Raw genomic sequence first — 19,142 nt, 5'->3', positions numbered from 1 at the left:
AATGTAAAACGGGTAGGAACACTTTATTACAATTAAGATGAACAAGGCTTTCGTGCAGAGCCTGCACTTCATCAGGTTAAAGAGTTGCCGTACAACAGGACGTATATATACGAGTAAAATAAGTTTGCAGGCCGGCTGGGAGGGGGGGGGGGGGCTTCGCAGCGCGGGCGGCTGGGGATCGCGGACCGACCTTGAGCTTTTCCCGAAACTCCCGATTACAGGGAGCATCGGAAGGGTCGCCTTGCCTTTTTCAGCTGTCCGCGCTGTGAAGTTTCCCCTGTTATGTGTCTGTGACACATGACCCTGGGCTGTAGTTTTTGTCTTGTCAGGTCTGCTTCGCTTTTTACTTATTATTTTTTCAACTCCCTCAGCTAGATAAGTGTCTTCGATTGTGTTTTTGCTTGTCTATTTCCTTTTCTCCCTCCCTTTCTACTGGTATATATACGTCCTGATGTACGGCTACTCTTTAACCTGATGAAGTACACGCTCTGCACGAAATCCTTGTTCATCTTAATTCTAATAAACTGTTCCTACCCATTTTACCTTCCCTTGTTTAGCAGTGTTACAATTTTACCCGCCGGTAGTATCTTGTTGTCGTCTTGTGTTAGCCGCATAGCGATGTGTGGTGACTCTGCGATTATTCCTGAGGTCTTAAGCCTTTTCACTGCTCGCTTACAGGGATTTGTGTGCCCTTGTCCTGTGCTTTCTTTACGCAAGGGCAATGCGGCTGTGTATGTAGCATTGTGCACGAATTATCTGATACAGGAAATGGGTGTCTTTTTCTTAGTTTATTAGCGTATGCTTCGCTTGTTGCTTGTTGCCCTTTTCCTTTTTCACGGATTTTAAGCAGAAGGAAGTCGCATGGTACAGCTGAATTTGTGAGAAGAGGGTTTGTATCTTTTTTGTTTGTTAGATGTAATTGGGAGCACGGTGTGTTGAGGAAGGCAGCTGTTACAAGTATTTGTGCAGAAATGCTTGCATCTGAGCGCAGGACAGAAATTCCTAGCACGCCACCCTCAGTGTAAATTAATTATTTTTGATGTGAGACTGCTTCACTGCATGACAAGGCTAAAACGGGAAGAGAGAAAAAATTGGAGCGCTTCATTAATAGTGATCCAAGTAACAGGGCATTTATAGTTTCCAGAGAAAGTAGAACTTAATGCTCCTATATTATAGTTGAGCGTTGTACGGATTTTTTTTTGTGATAATCTTTCTAAACTGCAATGCAATAATCATTAATATGTAGGAGTGCAATCATGTTCCCGTAATGGCGTTGTGTCTAGTCCTCAGTCGAGCGCGAATGTACCCTCAGAAAACGAATGTATGAGCATAGAAAGGGTCATGTATTACATAAGCCTGGTGATGATGTTGAGTGGTCACAATTATTATCATTTCAAAGAGCAGTCGTAGTTTACTGGTGTTATGATTCTGATGACCACGATGATCCTTAACAGTAAAAATCGCTAATATGCACGGTGCTTTCTCGTTGAATTTTAAAGTAAGAATGAATATCATTAAGAGTCGGACAAAGGAAATAATCCTGCGATTCAATAAATAGTAGGAGTCTTTGTCTTTGCCGCTGCCTTCTTCAGACAGGATGTGATGACGTCACACAGTGTTCCAGGTGTCTCTAGCAATGCATTGACCGTTACTGGAAAAAAGTGTAGCAATAGAAAAATGGAGGATGGTGTGCATTGTCTTGGAAGGATTTACGATGAGCTCTGTTCTTCGAATAAGAGGAATGTGTGTGCTTAGAAGTAGTTTGCTGTTGGTTTTCTGCTTTGTTCAAGTGTTTCTCTTCGCTTTTTTCCTCCTTGTCTGACAAACATGCGCTGACATGCCTAGACCTGTTCTGTCATGCTTTCCTTCTACATGTAGTTTTTTTTCTCTTTTTGAAATGAAACATTCTTGTTTTGACGATAGTGCTGCCCTGAGTGGAAGTAGTGCTAGAATGATTCTTAATAGTTTTGCGATTCAATTAGTTCAGAGAGTAACCGCAAGGGGGCAGGTGCATGGCTATATTCAGGAGGAACAAAGTTTTTCAACAAGCAACAATAGTTTTTCTGCTTCCTCTGCAATCGTTATAGAGGGATAGAGGAAATAATCTTGGGATAGTGATTCAACGAGTAACAGGTCCCCTGTCTACAGCGCACGCGCCCTTGAACCGTACAGCTGCATTCTTGGGTGATGACGTCATGCTGAGGCTCTATTGTTTCAGGTGGACCTTGTCCAGTTCAGCATTAGTAAAAAAAAAAACAGTGTAGCCATGAGACAATAGAATGACGTCACGACCTGTGAGAAAGGGATGCAGAGGGCGCTAGAAGTGACTTGTCTCTTGGCCATTGGCGGGTGTGGACGCGTTAATTCTGTTCCAAGCAATTGTGTTGGCCGTTAGTGGAAAAGTGCAGCCTCGGTGGGATTCAGGTTACCTCTGACGGGGTACGGATGTATGGTTCGTCACTGGTAAATGGTGTGTGCTTCCGTGGACGGACGTACGATGGCGACTTTATGAATAAGTGGAGTGTGTGTGTGTGTGTTTGCCACTTTGTTTAAGTGCTTTCTCTGTGCTTGCTTTCCTTGGTTGTCTAGCAGTCGTGCACCTTTACATCGTGTGACACTGCTTGTTGAGAAATGTCCTGACATGCCCAGACCGGTTCTGTCTTATGATGTATGCTTTCTTTTTGTTAATGCTCTGCATTTTTTTTTGACAAGAAAGATTCTTGTTGATCATTCTTCTCTTGACGATGACGATAGTGCTTCCACACCCTTGATCTGGACGTGAGTAGCAGTGACATGATTCTTAATAATTTTGCGATTAAATTAGTTCGTAAAGTAACCACATGGGTTATACATGTGGGGCTTTATTCAGGGGGAAGAAAGCATCATTATTCAGTTATCTGCCTGACACCCGGATGGAACGAACGCATTGTTGTGCGCTCCTTGTTAGCCATGCTCTCTGCTGATCTGTACCTAGTCCTCGTTATTAGTTATTCATGATGTTCCTTGTTAGGATATTTTGTACTCTCTTGACTTTGCAAAGTCGCATTTACTAAGTCATTGGGATAAGAATGCTTGCTATGACCAGATTTCATGCATGGTGCCCTTCTGCAGTAGGTTTTCTGTTTCATTATAGTTGTGAAATGGAAGGAATCTTGCGATAGTGATTCAATAAATAATAGTTCTCCTGTCCAGAGCGTACGCGTCCTTGAATCATGTAATAGCAAGGCTGAGTGATGATGTCATGCCATGGCTTCATTGAGGATTGACCTTGTCCCAAGGAGTTGTGTCCACCGTGTGAAAAAAAAGCGCTGTAGCCTTGGGACAATGGGATGACGTCACGAGCTAGGCAACGAGAGGGAGCAAAAATTCACTTCTCTCTTAGCATCTCGCAGGTGCAGCTAGGAGCACGCAGAGGGCACTAGGACGCACAGCCGGTCGCTCCACTGTCTCCGTGCCCGGTCAGTTTGTGCCTGGCTGTTGAGGGAATCGGACGCTCTGTCGCCGAGGGGGAAAGGCGAGTGATTTGCCGATCTTTGCACGTTGTTTTACCGCGCTCGTGTTAAGCCTTTTCCCGCATGTTCGCCTAACGAATATTCCCCGCACGTGCATGTTTAGACTTGTTTTGCAGTGACCCGTAGCGGCCTTTTGTTCGTGTTGTTGCATGTTTAGCGTTGTGTGACTACTATTTTTGTGGTTATGGTTATTTTCTTGTGTTAGCCGTTGAATTCTCTAGGTGATGACGCTGTGGTTAGGCCTAGTCCATTGCCTTAAGCCTTTTCCCCGCACTCTGGCATGCTTAAACTTGTTGAGCAGTGTTGCAATTTTACCTGCCTCTCGTATTTTGTTGTTCTCTGTCTGTCTCGCATAGAGCTATGAAAGCAGCACCATCTGGTGTGATGCCTCGCAACTACTTTGCCATCTGTCTCTGCAAGCATCCTGCCCCAGCCGCCCGCACCGGAGTGCATTTTTCAAGATGGCGTCCTTAATTTTCAAATAAATTGTTTCCCTCCGTCTGCTCCCTTTCTGTTTAGTTTTTTTTTCTACAACCCGAGTTTTAAAAAAAAAATCCACGACAAGTATTGTTTTGAGTCAGATTATGCACTATTTTAAAATAAAAAAAATCAAATAATTTTAAAGTAAAAAGTGCCATACTTGCCGTGGATTTTTTGTGTAAATCGTGGATTCAATACTCGTGTGATGCACAACACGTAAGCTACAGGTTTCGAATGCCCTGTAAGGGCCTTTGGGGTATGTAAATAAATAAATATGACGACCCTTACTTTCCGTTATTGCACGTTCCACGATGCAGCGTAGCTGCAGGTCAGTTTCAGGACATACCTTCTACGGCGAAAGAGATCTGCGTGGCAGTAAGACATTTATCCATTATTTTGAACCTTGACCACCGCATTTCCGTTTCTGTTCCTCTATGTCCATTTCTGGCATAACGAACAATGAGCGCGGCAGCTTAAAAAGCAAACAGAGGTTTCCTTTTAAATAATCAATCATCAAATAGAGGCAAATATAGAGACAACGAAGAAGTCCAAAAAAGCGCACTGCGAAAGGTTAAGAAAATTGTTTCCCAGGATCAATACTACAAGTAGTACTCCCCCGCGACTTTGAAAGGTACTGGCGTTCCCCTCCTAATAGAACATAGGCACTATATATTGTTTTTTCCGCAAGCGTCTGCAAATTAGAGAGCCCTGCTGTTACTCAAAAAGAAGGATGAGCTGTCTAAGTATAATTCGATTACGCCCAAATACAACAGTCAAGCGAGGGATATAAAAGTTTGGAATATAAACTCTCAATCGACGTAACGTCTATGTTTCTTGCAGTGAACGTAACATTATACTTAGAAATAGACTTATTACACTTATAAGACAAATTAGACTTACACAGCTCGCTCTTCTTTTTGAGCCAGAGGCGAGCAGGACACCGAGCTGAAATAGGACTCCAATAGGACAGGACTCCAATAGCTGAAACTCGCGTGACAAACAATCTGTAGTACCCGTTTTCTCTTAGGCTCGTTTATTTCGAGGTACTGCACACTCCCGATCACTCAGCGTGCGCATTAGTGCAGTGCTCTCTCGGATGGGCCACAAGGTGGCTAATTGAGAGTCCCGCATTTCGGCCCGGGACCGAAGTCCTGCCTCATCAATACGCAGGATGTGTTGATGTTGTGAGGCGTTTGCGACTCAAGCTTCCTGACGCTGACATCCAGTTATGGGCTGTCGGCGATTTTTATACGGCTATCGAGGAGTTGCCGGTCCCTCCGGTGCTGACGGAGCTTTCGTGGCGTCCAATCACTGCGGGATGGCCAGACACCCGCCACGCCAGTCTTCAGTGGAAGCCCGCCCTCAATGTTCTTGCTCTCCGCGAGCAATTTCACCGGTTTCACATCTCTCGCTCTGACGGTTGCCCGTCTCACGGGATGTGTGAAACCGCTGAGCACTATTTCAGGCGTTGGCGTGTTCCTCTTTTCCTGGGCCGCAGATTAACGCAAATATTTCAGTTGTCGACTGTCGCCTGTGCTACCGTACAGTTCCTTGAACCGTTGCCTGTTCTGCGCACTCAGCGTAAACAATTGGCTTTATTAGTTACCGAGATAAACTTTCAAATTTGGATCCATCGTTGTCGGCTGGGTTTCGGTGGCCCAGACTTCGGAGTCGCAGCTATATTTTAGGCTGTCAGGCCAGGGCTTCGTAGCCACAATGTCCGTGGTGAAGCACTGTAGGTCTTGTCGAGTGCTCCCACCGCTGGCTGATGTCTACTCGTCTTTTCCGCCACGTTCAGGGTGAGTGGCAAATCATGTTCTCGCCAGCTCGCTAGAACTGTACTGCACTCCGCAGCGTCCAAACAGGACTACCACCATAGGTAGCTCTCGTGCTTGATGACAATACACACACATGCCAGTACCGCCGTGCAGTACTGGTCCTGGGAAGAATTTTCATGACCTTTCGAAGTGACTTTTTCGGACATATTGGTTCTCTTTATATTTCTCTCACTATATTTTTCTCCGTTTGCTTCTTAAGCTGCCTTAAACTGCCACACTCATTCTTCGTTATGGGAAGTACCAGAAACGAACAAAGAGAAACACAAAAGCAAATGTGTGGTGGCCGAGGTTCAAGACAATGACGAAATGTCTTACTCCCACACACCCCCCGTTGCCCTGGAGGGTACATCCTGAAAGTGATCTGCGGCTATGCTGCATTGTGGAACGTTCAATAAAACAAAGTCAGAGAAACTGTATACCTGTAGCTTTTCTGTTTTGCATCACACATAGACGCAAGCTAAATCATGCCAGGGTGCAGCGATTGGAAGCCGCCGAACCCGCTTTTTAGCATTTTTGTATGGAGTCTCTATTGCATAATGTCTATTGACGCTTCTCAATACATACACGGTAGCCAATTTGGAATAGGGTTGCAATATAATCTGTATGGCTCATGTATATACAATAGTACATACATCGAAAATCAATATGAAGGACATAGAGATTTACAGAAGTCAGGTAACTGAGAAATGCAATAGGTTGTCAATATAGTACATAGACCCAAAACTAAGAGTCAATACAGAGTCAGTGTTCATTTTCGTGATGGGCTGCTCAGGCAGATCTGGATCCAGAATTTTTCTGAGGGGGGGGGGGGCGCGTTCCTGCCTTGGAAAGCATGCCATTCACTACCAAGGTGAGCTGAAACTAACCACCGAGGTTGAGGTTGGGTCAGGATACCCGGACCTCCCCGTCCCTCAATCAGCTTAGGGTCAATCACATGTGTCACGGAGAGGTACAGCGTGCTCCGTGCGGCGTCCAGTTTCGTTTCTGCTCTTCGCAGCGCTAGTCCTTTGAGCCGTTTCAAGTTTGCCCCTTCGCTGACTCGCCGACGTGGAGATGTCTTCGTTTTCCCTTGAACTGAGAGTTTTATCGTTTTAGAATGAAAAAAAAAAAACGACAGCGACACACGGGCCAAGCCCGTCTACTGCGAGTCTCAGATTTATGCGAGGCTGTCAGACATAAAGAAGCATAGCAAGTCAGAAAAACACGAGAAAGCGTCGGAACCTTTTGCAAGCAATAAACAAATCACCATTACGTGCTTACGATGACAAAGGTAGACAAAGTTCAGCAGAAGATGCTCAAGGTTCCGAATTTCATTTACTTTCTCTTATTTTTATCCACTCAAACTCGTGTTGTCATGTCCTCTCTTGGCCGTCTAGCACACGCATTCGTTAAAATATCTGGTACATCTGTCAGCACATTGTTTCATAACGTGCGACGAACAAAAAGGGCACAGTGGTGGAAGCGACTTTCTTTAGCGACTTTTAGTTTCAATTGTAGCGACTTTTCGGGACGCCAATAGCGTGTTCCTGTGGATGAGATTTGGCAACACCGAGCCGTCTTCAGTTGCGCCTCGTCTCTGGACGTCTTCAGACGTGTCTTGTGCGTCCTCCGACTGTTTCGCGAGCGGCTGAGTTTGTGTATCATGTCGTGTGGCGTATGCCATATGTATCATGTCTGTATGTAGTGTGGTGTGGTTGTGTGGTGCGATCTAGGTATGCATTCGGTATAAGAAGCACAAATAAGACGAATGTCTAATGCTAACACATTGTCATCGCATTCATTACATTAATCGCCCTTAATGTTTTTTCGCTTTCCCCTCCAATAGAATATACCGTGTGGATGTCGCTCGTGCAAATACACGGTAGCAGGCGCATTCAGAAATATTTGAAGAGGAACCATTCCAATACAATATAGCAGTCGTCGATATAGCCAGACAGTGGCAGGAATCTAAGCAAGCGCATCTCGATTGCCGAGCGAGTGCGTTAACATATTACCCTACGCTGACATCTGCTTTCCGTCGACTTCAATGGGGCTTCGTTTAACTAACCGAACACTCATTAACACTCTTCGCATTCTCTCCAACACTTTTTTCTGGTACACACAAACATACATATAACACAAATCCGAGGCAGCGTCACCTAGTGTGTTTCAGCCTCAAAAACGTTTCTGCCCATCATATTCCAAGATTTCCACTCCTATCACTCCGTAAAGCACTACTAAATGTCTGCCCTTCATTAAAGAATCACATCAAGGATTATAGCGTTTTTGCCGAAGCACAGCATAATTTATAGGCTCTGTACAGGTTCTCTAAAGTGTTCCATCACCCGATACGTACCCCATAGTGAAAGGAGAAAGATAACGGTTATTTTCCAACATTTCTTAGAGTTCATTACAATTTCATATGTTAACCCACACGAAATTATTATTACATAATTAAAAACGATAAAAACCCTGACAGTGCAGGACTTAAGAAAATTGAGGCGGGCTCAGTTGTGTCAGAGCCGTGGTCTTTTACATGAAAACTTCACTATCTCTGATTCTCAGTAGTAAGTACTGACCACGATTATCCGGAAACGCACATCTGGCCTGGACGCCATTAATTAGCAATTAGAGCTAATTGGGACCCCCCACATTAATCAGCACCCTCCAGGGAGCCATCACACTAATTGGGGAATGTCTATCTTGCGTCCAGACCAAGATGTGCGTTTCCGGATAATCGTGGTCATAAAAAATAAAAAAATAGGCAGAAAATAAAATAAAAAGATAGAAATAGAGTAGAGAGAAACAATTTATTCGAAAATCAACGATGCCGCGGCGAAGAAGCCGCTCCGCAACACCCGAGTGACCAGCGTCCGCCATGTTGGTAGTTTGCACCCAGCAGTTGCAGAGATCGACGACAGGTGGCCACTTAGTTGCAAGGCATCACACCAGATGGCGCCACCATCATAGCTCTAGACGAGAAAGACAGAACAAGATACTAGCGGCGGGTAAAAATGACAGCACTGCTAAGCAAGTCTAGGCATGCGAGAGAAAAGGTCTAACCGCTACTGCTAAAACAGAAAACAGTACACATCGGGGAAAAAGGCTTACGGGGGGACGATCGCTTAGGCCTAACACTACGCAGCTAACACAAGGCGGGAACCACACATCGCTAAACATGCGAGAAAAGGCTTAACACGAGCGCGGTCACCGCTAAACACGGCAAACATACGAGGAAAGAGGCTTACGGGGGCGATCGCTTAGCCCTAACCACAACACTATGCAGCTAACACAAGGCGGGAACCACACATCGCTAAACATGCGTCAACAGGCTTGGACACCGCAAAACAAGTCTAAACATGCGAGAAAAGGCTTAACACGAGCGCGGTCACCGCTAAACACGGCAAACATACGAGAAAAGGAGCGCGTCAAATCACTCACCTTTTCCCCCGCGGCAACTTCCAGGCAGAAACTGAGCGAGCGCGGAGAACATACGTCTGCTCCCTACGAGATCCAGCCAGCAACTGAGCGAGCGCGCGGAGCGCACGTCCGTCTTCCGCGACGGTCCGAGAGAAACTGAGAGAGGCGACGCGCGCGCGCCCTCTGCTCCACCCGTCCGCGCATGCGCGCGCGCGCGCTCCTAGCGCCCCCTGCGCCGGCCGCGGGTGTTTTCGGTTTCGGCTCTCTGCTGCTGCGCGCGCGCTCCTAGCGGCGACGGGTGGCTTTTCAGTTTCGCTTTCATTCTCCGTTCTTTGCGCGCGCGCGCGTTTATCTCTATAAAGGCAGCGCGCACCGCGCTCGCGTCATCATTCTGACCGATACGTGGAAAACGCCATGTGTGGTTTATTCTCCTGCGTTTCTCGTCGTCGCAAGGAAAAGACAAAAAACGAAGAACTTCGCGAATTTATACGCGGCATCGTGGAGGAAGCCTTTCAAGTCCACCGTCTGGAATGGTTGCAAGCGCGTCAAGAAATGTGTCAGGACAAGATGAAGACGCTCGACCGCATCTTAGCGGCGGACAGACTGGCGAAAAAGAAGTCCAACTTTAGCCTGGACAATCTGTATTGGGAACGCAGTTCCGATGTAGAGGACGACGACGAGGATGTGTAAATAAAAAGCGATGCATTTCTCTTCGAGTCTCAGTCTCTTCTTTCTCTTCGTGCAACGTGTACGCACGCAACATGTCTTCCCCCGAACCTTTTCGTTTCCGTCATCCCTTTCGCTGTATCTTAAGCGGCCCCTCCATGTGCGGCAAATCTACGTTCGTTGCTAACGTGTTGAGGAACCTGAACGACGTGGTAGACAAGCCTCCGTCACAAATATTCTACGTGCAGAAATATGCTTAGCCGAGCATGCAGGACGAATTCGGGGACTCCGTAAAATTTACCAAGGAGCTACCGCGAGAGTGGGACACGTCGCGCGCTACGCTGATCGTCGTCGACGATCACATGACCGACGCCGGTTCCTTGAAGGAGGTGACCGATCTTTTCATTCGGGGTTCTCACCACGCCAACGCGTCGATCTTCTTACTCGTTCAAAACATCTTTTTCGACAGTAGCCATTTTAGAACAATATCCTACAACGCCAGTTACGTCGTCCTGTGGCGCACCGTGCGCAGCGTGCACCAGATGGAACATTTCGGCCAACAGCTATTTGGCAGAAAAAGATTGGAGTATTTTCTGGACGCATATAAACAAGCGATGTCGTCGCCCCACGCATATTTACTCGTGGATCTTCACAACTATACGCACGAGGATCACAGGTTGCGTAGCAATATCTTTCCGGGAGAACGTCAATATATCTACGCTCCGAAATGAATCTCCGCCCTCACCTCACTTTACTCAAAGTACTCTCCACTCTACCCCCTCCACGCCGCCGCGACGTCTTGAGACGTTCGTCCTCGTCCGACATGAAACACCTCTCCGAAATTTGCCTCAATGTATTGAACGGAAAGGTGGCTCTAGCTCCAGATACGTTCGCGCGTTTGAAGAAGCACAAACGCTTTTTACGACGGCTCGCCTACAAAAAGATTCACAAGAATCCGCAACGTTTGAAGCGCTATCTGTCTCAGCAGCGAGGACAGGGCGTTCTTTCGTCGGTGGTTCCTCTCCTGCTTTCCGCCGTGTTGAACCTTTTCGCCAATGGCCAAGAGAATTGAAGTGACCACCTCCATCGGAAACATTCTTTCCTCGAAGGAGAGTGACGACGTCAAAGTGAAACTCATACTGCAAGCACTGTATCGCATACTCAAGCAGTACGGATTTGACCCCTACGACAATAAAAACAAGGCGTCCGACGCTACAAATGACTTTGACTATTCGCTCCTCTCTCCAGAGGTGGACGAAGAGGAAGCGGAAAGGGTCGTCTCGGAATTAAAGAAGGTTCTTTCCTGGGATCGCGAGGGTTGTGTCTCCGTGTCGGGCAAGCCCATCAGACACTCCTCCGTTTACGAACTCGTCAATTATTTGTTGCAACGTAAGACGGGAAAGAAACCTTCCTGGTTCCCCAAAGTCTCGAAACTATTGCGTCTGATTTCTCTACCCAAATCTCGCGAGCCACAACAGCAGCAGCAGCAGCAGGCCTCCATTGCGTGGACGACTTATGGAGGGATATGAGAAACCAGAGGGTGGTTTGGGGGGTGTGGAACGCTATAGAAAAGCGCATCACTTGAGCAAAAAGAAGGCTCTCGCCATTCTCAGAAAGCTAGATGCCTACACGCTCCACCATCCGGTCAGAAGAAAGTTTAATAGGAGACGCATCATCGCGCTCAAGATCAACGACGTGTGGCAAATGGACCTCGCCGATTTTTCAAAATACAAGAGATTCAACGGTGGCTACCGCTACATTCTCGTGGCAATCGATTCCCTCTCCCGCTTTCTGCGCACCCTCCCGCTAAAGACGAAGCGCCCCGCCGAAATGAAAAGGGCCATGATAAGACTTTTTCGGGGAGGTAACGTACCTACACGCATCTTTTGCGACAGAGGCGGGGAATTCTACAACAAGACCGTCAAGGAGTATCTCTCACGAAAGAAGGTACAGATGTATTCAACCTTCTCTCCAGTAATCAAAGCGTCGCAGGCAGAGCGCGTCATACGGACTTTACGCGACAGAATATTCCGTTATTTTAGAGTAACGGGAAAATACCACTTCGTTTCCGCGCTTCCCAAGATCGTGCGCGACTACAACACCACCAAACACAGGACTTTGGGCATCAGCCCGTCCGAAGTCACGCCCGAAAACGAATTGGAGCTGTTCAATAAGATAAATGGGAAGCCCGTCGTACCCTCCGTGAAAAAGAAGCTCAAACTGGGGGATAAAGTGAGGGTCCTACTTCACAGAAAAGGTTTTCATAAGAGCTCGGAAGGGAGTTGGTCGCCTCAGATTTTCACCGTCTCCCGCCTGAGAGACACCTCTCCTCCCGTCGTACACCTGGAAGATTACCGGGGTAAGGAAGTGGACGGATCTTTCTACCCGGAGGAGGTACTCGTCGTAACCCGAGACGCCAATCAGCCTTGGCCAGTAACGAAAGTGCTGAGGAAGAAGCAGGTGAACGGTCAGAGCTTCTCCTTGGTTCGCTGGTTCGGTTACGACAAAGAACACGACAGTTGGGTTCCGAGCAGCGACGTGGTCAAGATTGGAAAATGATGTCGGACATCTACGTCCACCTGCTCTCGAACGCCAGCATGGATAAGTTTCCCTCGAATAAACTCAACGCCTTCACGGTAGCTTTCGATAGCCCGCTTCAGCTCTCGAATCGGTATAAAGTCGGTCTGATGGATCTCAGCATAAGTAACGATTTTTTAAATATCGGGTACGAAAGGCAAGATGCGAAAATCGAGGTTTCTTTCGAGGATACGGTGGAAGCCGGCAGAACTTTTCGTGTCACCTCGGATCTCGAGAGGGATTTGGGAAAAGCCCTTTCGGAATTCGACGTTTCTTTCGCGTACAATAAATCGCGATACGACTTCGTCTTACCCGTGGACGTGAAAGCCGTGGAATTGGACCCTCGGCTCGCGCAAGCGCTCGACGCCTCGCTAGCGTCCCGCGAAGCAGGTCGTGCGGTGAAACCCCCCAAATTGAGCGAACGCGAAGCCACCTCCATCTTATTGGAGCACACCGCAGCCGCCGTCGCTTTCGGCGACGTCACTCTGAATTCGGAAACCACGTCCCTACGGAACACACTCAACAAGTATTTCCAGACGCACAAGCTGGACGCCTCGCTAGAATTCGCGGATAACGTGTACTCTCTGAAAACACCGAAAGGGTTGCACGTACCGGAACCCTTTGTCAAGCTGCTACATCTCACAGCCGTCGAGGGACACGAAGAAACGCTACGCGTCTCTCTCCCCGTAGCGCGCCAATTTTCTTTCACGATCAAGACGAAAATTCCTCGATCTTTGCAAGTACATGTGCCTCCCGGCTATTATGCGACGCCGCAAGCACTTCTAAATGCGATTAATCAGCGCGTAGGCGAACGCGCGCGCTTCAGCTTCGACGGAACCGAACAGAAATGTAAAATTCGGCTTTCCGAGGGCACCTCCACCCTAAGACTTTCCGAGTACCTGGCCGTGCTTTTGGGCTTCGAATCGCGCACCGTGTTCACGGGGGATGAGGATGCCACGAGCTCCGTCGAGGTACTCCTGGAACCCCCGTTTCACAACATAATCGTGTACACGGATATCGTGGAACCCACGTACGTGGGGAGCGGGAAAAAACCGATATTAAAAATACTACCCTTTTATTACGAGAAAGACAAGCACGTCGTCACCTACACGTTAGATAACATCCAGTATTTTAACCTGTCTCAATTCGAAATTCCTTCAGTGACGATCGTTCTCGCGGACGAAACGGGAAGACGTTTGCCGTTGCGGTCCAAAGGCAGAACCAATCTAACGTTGCATTTCAAATATGTACCGTAATTCCCCCAAAATAATTCCCGTGTACACGGGACCCCTTTTCCAACGAGGGGGCGGTGTGTTGAGCAACATATCCAAGTTTATCGTTCCCATCTGGCAGCAAATAAAACCGATCGCCAAGAGAACGTTGAAGCGCTTGGCGCGGAATTTGGCCGATGGCGAAGGAATATCGCGTGCAGTAAAAAAGACGGCCATAGCAACGGGGAGAGACGTGCTGGATTCCATGGAGGGCTCTGGAAACAACAATGGGAAGAAACGCCGCAAACGACAACAAAAGGCGCCGACACACGACGCACCTGCAGATATCTTTGGTACGCCGTGAAGGTCACACATCCGCTGCGCGCGCTCCGTCATGACGTCAACGAAAGGAAAAATACAGACGCCGATCTGTCTAACGAGTGACGTGATGATATTCGAACCCCCTTCCATTCAATACGGCGTGGAAGATACTTCGTACCAACTCTTTTATCCGGTCAACGGAGTAAATAATTCCGTGATCGAGTTTTGTATTCAAAATTTGCAAAGGGCACACTTGGATCTCTACGGCAGTTTCGTGTCTTTGACCGTGCGCATTGTTCGCGACGACGGGGAAGAAATGGACGAGAAAGATGTCGTTTTCCCAATAAACCACCTGTTGAGCGGCATGTTTAAGACGGTCACCGTTTATGCGAACAACAAGCTCGTCAGTTCCAACGAGTTGTACGCCTACAGGAGTATTTTGGACGTCGTGCTTCATTCCACGCCCGCGGCTCAAGAAACAGTGCACGCGGCTGGACTTTATGTCGAGGACGACGAACATTTAAAGGACGATTACGACGTCTCGTCTCGCGGTCCGAAACAACGTTACGAAGCGACGAAGGGTGGCAAATACTTTAACCTGGTCGGTCAGATCAATACCGACCTGTTTCAACAGCCGCGCCTGATGGTACCTGCCGTCGAAATTCGCGTCGTTTTCCTGTTAAACAACGACGAATTTAAACTCGTATCGGTCCCCAAAGACAAGAAAACGTACAATTACGAGGTGGACATTAAAGAAATGACGTTACACTTGAAAAAGGTGACGCTGGCACCTTCCCTGTTTTTGGAATACGAGCGGCGGCTTCAGACCACGCCGGCCATCTACGTGTTACGCGGATTGGAAACCAAGGTGCGGAGCTTGAGTGCCGGGAGCTTGGACGCTCACTTTGAAAACGTTTACCCCGAAAGGGTACCTTCCAAATTATGCGTCGCCCTGCTCGCCACGTCCGACTTTCTCGGCGACATCCAATCGAACCCCTACAAATTCCGTCATTACGACCTGTCTCATTCGATGCTCTCCGTGGACGGCCAGCAAGTGCGAGCCGAGTACGACTTTCAGAACGACCTCGTCAAAATTCCCTACTTTAACTTCTTGCAAGAACTGGGAGAGAAACATTTCAAGTATAGCTACGAGCGATTTAAAACGAACGGGTTCCTTCTCTACTTTAACTTGGACGTGGACAAGTGTTCTTCTCCTTCGCATTTGAACGAGTGGCGAAAAGGAAACGTTCGCCTGCAATTACGCTTCGCTAAAGCCCTTCCACACGCGGTCACCGTCCTCTTGATTTCCGAGTGTCCCAAGCTCATGTACGTCGACAAGGACCGTACGGTCACCTTCCCATAAGAAAAGATGTACGAGAGCGACATCTTGGAACTCGTGTTCCTGAACCCCCTCGCTTCCTCCATGCTGAGAGGCATTTGCGCTTCAAACGAAGCCTTCGTTTTACGCAAGCCCGGTTATTTAATCATCAATACGGAAGAGCGAAGAAGACGCGGGCAGCACTGGGTGCTCTACCTGAAAAACTACGACGGGTCTGCCGTGTTTTTCGACAGCTACGGACTTCCCCCCATCGAAGCAAACCTTCGAAAGACTTTACCTGTAGTGGACGAGTATAACGACAAGTGTATTCAATCGCCTTTTTCGCCTTACTGCGGGCTTTTTTGTATCTACGTAGCCACGCGCATGTCGAAACGCTACAGCTTGAAAAGTTGTGTATCCATGTTTTCCTGTAACCTCGAAGAGAATGACGAAACAATAAAACGTCTCCTCGTGAGCGAACTCGTTTCGTAAAAAAATAGTCTATTTATTTATTCACGACATACACAAGACCCTTGCGAGACGATCTTCCAACGTGCTGACCCGACGCTCGTCGTCGCCGGTCTGCACCGTGACGTCGAGGGATGTGTGGAGAAGCCAGTAGCGACGGACGATAGGCCGGTTGAAACCCGCGTTGATGAGACACGGGTCGACTGTCTCTCCTCGTCTATACTTTTCCAACAGCTCGAGCTTGTAATCTACGAAACGCTTCATTTTCTTTGCAATCTTCCCACTGACGGTGAACAGACGTAAGGGTATCGTCTTGAGAATCGAGCGAAAGTCTCCCTCGCAGCTATCGCCGTGAATATAATCGCGTAATCGCAGCAAGTCCCGATACATTCGCGTTTGCACAAAGGTGGCAAACCTCTGCTCGGGCGTCATCATCATGACTGAGACGGAATGAGAGTAGACAACCTTTATTTCTCGTTACACACGAATTAGGCTCCAGCTTTGGTTTCGTAGCCGGGAAGGCAGCCCAAATACGGACGAAGGCTCGAGTCTAACCAATGGCTGGGGTTTCTCGACCAGAGTCCACCGCAGCGACAGGTAGTCAGTTGATCGCCGATTCGCAAAAAGAAGGTCTTTGGAGGAGGCTTGAAGGTTAGGACCAGGGGTAGATCTCCCGTCAGTAGCCATTCGTAATCTGCAACGAAAGGAGTGTGAGAAACGCGTGTTTTTAAACTCAAACACACACGCACGTACAATCTTCTTCAGTCACAGAGTGACACTGATGGTCCATCTTCTCCATCTTCCTTCAATAGTCGAAGTCCTTCGCAACGTACGTCGAACGGTACCGTCCGACAGCCGAGAAACGGGCGAATCAATCGGTCCGTCCAATGCTTTTGCTCTGGAAAAAAATGTGAACGATTATAGAACGTATTAAAAAATAACGAGGAAGCGTACCTTTGGACCACAATCCACCGCAATTGGTGCAGAAGAAGCGGGCCCTGCCAATCTCCCGAAATATGTGAGGCGGGAAAAAACCGACTTCACGCGCAGCAAAAGTGTTGTACACTGGAAACGAAACTCTTCAAACATTTCGGCGATGATGATGATGACGTCATGGGTATTACTTACGAGGATCTACCAAGCTGATCATGATGGAATGACGATCGACCATTCGCTTCGACATTTATAGTAAAGCTTTGCCTCTCACTCTCTATGACGTCATTGAACGTGTTTAAACATGTTAAGACGTGTTTGAACATGGGCGGCGAAGTCGCCCCTGGACACACTCGTTCCTCTCTCTTCCTCTTTATGACGTCATTGAACGTGTCTGAACATGTTTGGACGTGTTTAGACACAGGCGACGAAGTCGTCCCTGGACACACTACTTCCCCTCTCTCTCTCTATGACGTCATTGAACGTGTCTGAACATGTTTGGACGTGTTTGAACATGTTGTGACGTGTGTAGACACGAACCCCGCAATACGAAAAACGTCACGCAGTACGAATTAGATTGGTGGTTAGTGTGTCGCGCCCAGTGTAGAAGGATCCTGGGTTCGAATCCCACTCTGGGACGGTTACACAGGATGTGACAGCGGGTCGTCTCTCTCTCTCTCTCTCTCCGTCTTTGTAGTCCTTGGACGTGTCTGGTCTCGAACCCCCTGTGTCTCCCCTCCTCCTCCTCCTCCTCCTCGCACGATATTGGAGGAACAAAGGGCGGCATCTTGTCACAGAAGCAAAGTGGCGGATTTACGTAATCGATGGATATGACGTGAATGGGGTTAGTGCGAGCGTGAGAACCCTGTACTATAAGATGGTCATCCCCTGTACCCCCCTTGTCCACTATTCTCGAATCAAGAGTCCCGAGAAAATGCTGCATACGTTCCAGACGATTTTGGACCTTCTGGTCCACATTCGTCCGCCGTTTGGTAAGTTTTTCTCTATCTCTTCTTGTTTAGAAATAGTTATTTTTCTAATACCTAACGTTCCTCTGTAGGTTTCACTGTGACACACATTGTGCAGCTATTTTTCCAGTTGATCCCCGGTGCGGGGGGAGATGTGCCCCGCTTGGATATGGAGACGTTTTTGCAAGCGTTCGCCATCGTAGGCGAAGAAGACATTGAGACGGCCACCACAGAAGTGCTCATGGCGTGCTACGGCAGGGAGTGGCGGGAAATCGCTGTGCAGCGGGGACTAGAGGGAGAGCTCTTTTTCAGAGTGCCCCGAAGCTTAGAGGAGCATACTTTACCGCTAGAAGGTACTGCTCCTTTAAGCTTCGGGGAAGCGGAGCACCTCCTCTACTCCCTGGTGCACCAGTGGAACAGAGCGAGTGCAGCGGGTTGGAGAGAACTCGCTGAACGCTGGATGGCGAGTCAAATACCGTGAGTGTTTTTCGATTGTGGTTTTTGTTCGTAGAATCCTTATTCTGGTTCTTTATTACTAGATTGGATCCCTGGGTTCTTATAGAAGACCATGAAGCACCCATGTAAACACGCCAGCCAATAAACGCATATCGTCTTTCGCATCACGCGACTCTCTCTCTCTCTCTCTCTCTCTCTCTGCCCCAATACAATAGGAGAATAGGAAACCACAGATCCTGCGTATAAAAGCGAGCGTGGGATAGACCGCAGTTAAAGATGATGATGATGTCGACGATGTCACCACCACCACAACGTTCGGTCTGCTTGCGCAGGAGGTAAGTGCATTTGTATGTGTTTAGATCGATGTTTGATTAATGCCTCCTTTTCTCTATTTGCTAGGTGCACACAGGAGAATTATTTCAAATTGGGGGGAGGGACTTCATGCCTAACATGAGGTCCGATTAGGCTCCGCTAATTTCAAAATTAGGGGGAGCATCGCCCGCATTATTCAAATTTCGGGAGGGACGAGAGTTCATGTCAAACATGAATTCTGATTAGGTTTAATGGGGAATTGTGGGGCGTCCCCCGCCCCAGTCAAAATTGGGAATGGGTAAGAGAATTTATGTCCAATATGAATTCTGATTAGGCGTAATGGGGAACATTTGGGGGTACATTTTAATCTGGCCTTATTCAAAATTGAACTCCTTCTTTCATTTTTCGTTAGATTATTCCAAAACGGGGGGGAGAATTCGTGCATAACACGAATTTCATTAGAGACCATGTTGATTATACAAAATTAAGGAGTTCTTAAAGGGAGAATTATTTCAAATTGGGGTTAAATTAAAACCTTCTTTCATTTTTCGTTTGGTTGACATCGTCGACATCCTATGCGATATTGCAATGGCGAGGTGTCCAAAGTACAGACGCCATCAGCGCAATGACAGGAGGAGGAGACGGTTGATCGAAAACCCACGAGGGGCATTCATCCACGACGA

At 47.8% G+C, this 19,142-nt stretch overlaps 1 long non-coding RNA gene across 1 annotated transcript; it reads right to left on the bottom strand.

Annotated features, from left to right (window-relative positions):
* Positions 1-8,600: 8,600 nt before the first annotated feature.
* Positions 8,601-9,761, bottom strand: LOC135373200 (uncharacterized). The gene is made up of 2 exons (XR_010416343.1): positions 9,251-9,761; positions 8,601-8,781 (listed from the first exon to the last, which is right to left on the bottom strand). It is a non-coding gene; the product is annotated as an uncharacterized LOC135373200 (long non-coding RNA).
* Between the last annotated feature and the right edge of the window lie 9,381 nt (positions 9,762-19,142).

Source organism: Ornithodoros turicata, unplaced genomic scaffold (genome assembly GCF_037126465.1).
Source record: "Ornithodoros turicata isolate Travis unplaced genomic scaffold, ASM3712646v1 Chromosome22, whole genome shotgun sequence".
Classification (NCBI taxonomy): Eukaryota; Metazoa; Arthropoda; class Arachnida; order Ixodida; family Argasidae; genus Ornithodoros; species Ornithodoros turicata.
This window is presented reverse-complemented; position numbering and strand designations above follow the sequence as displayed.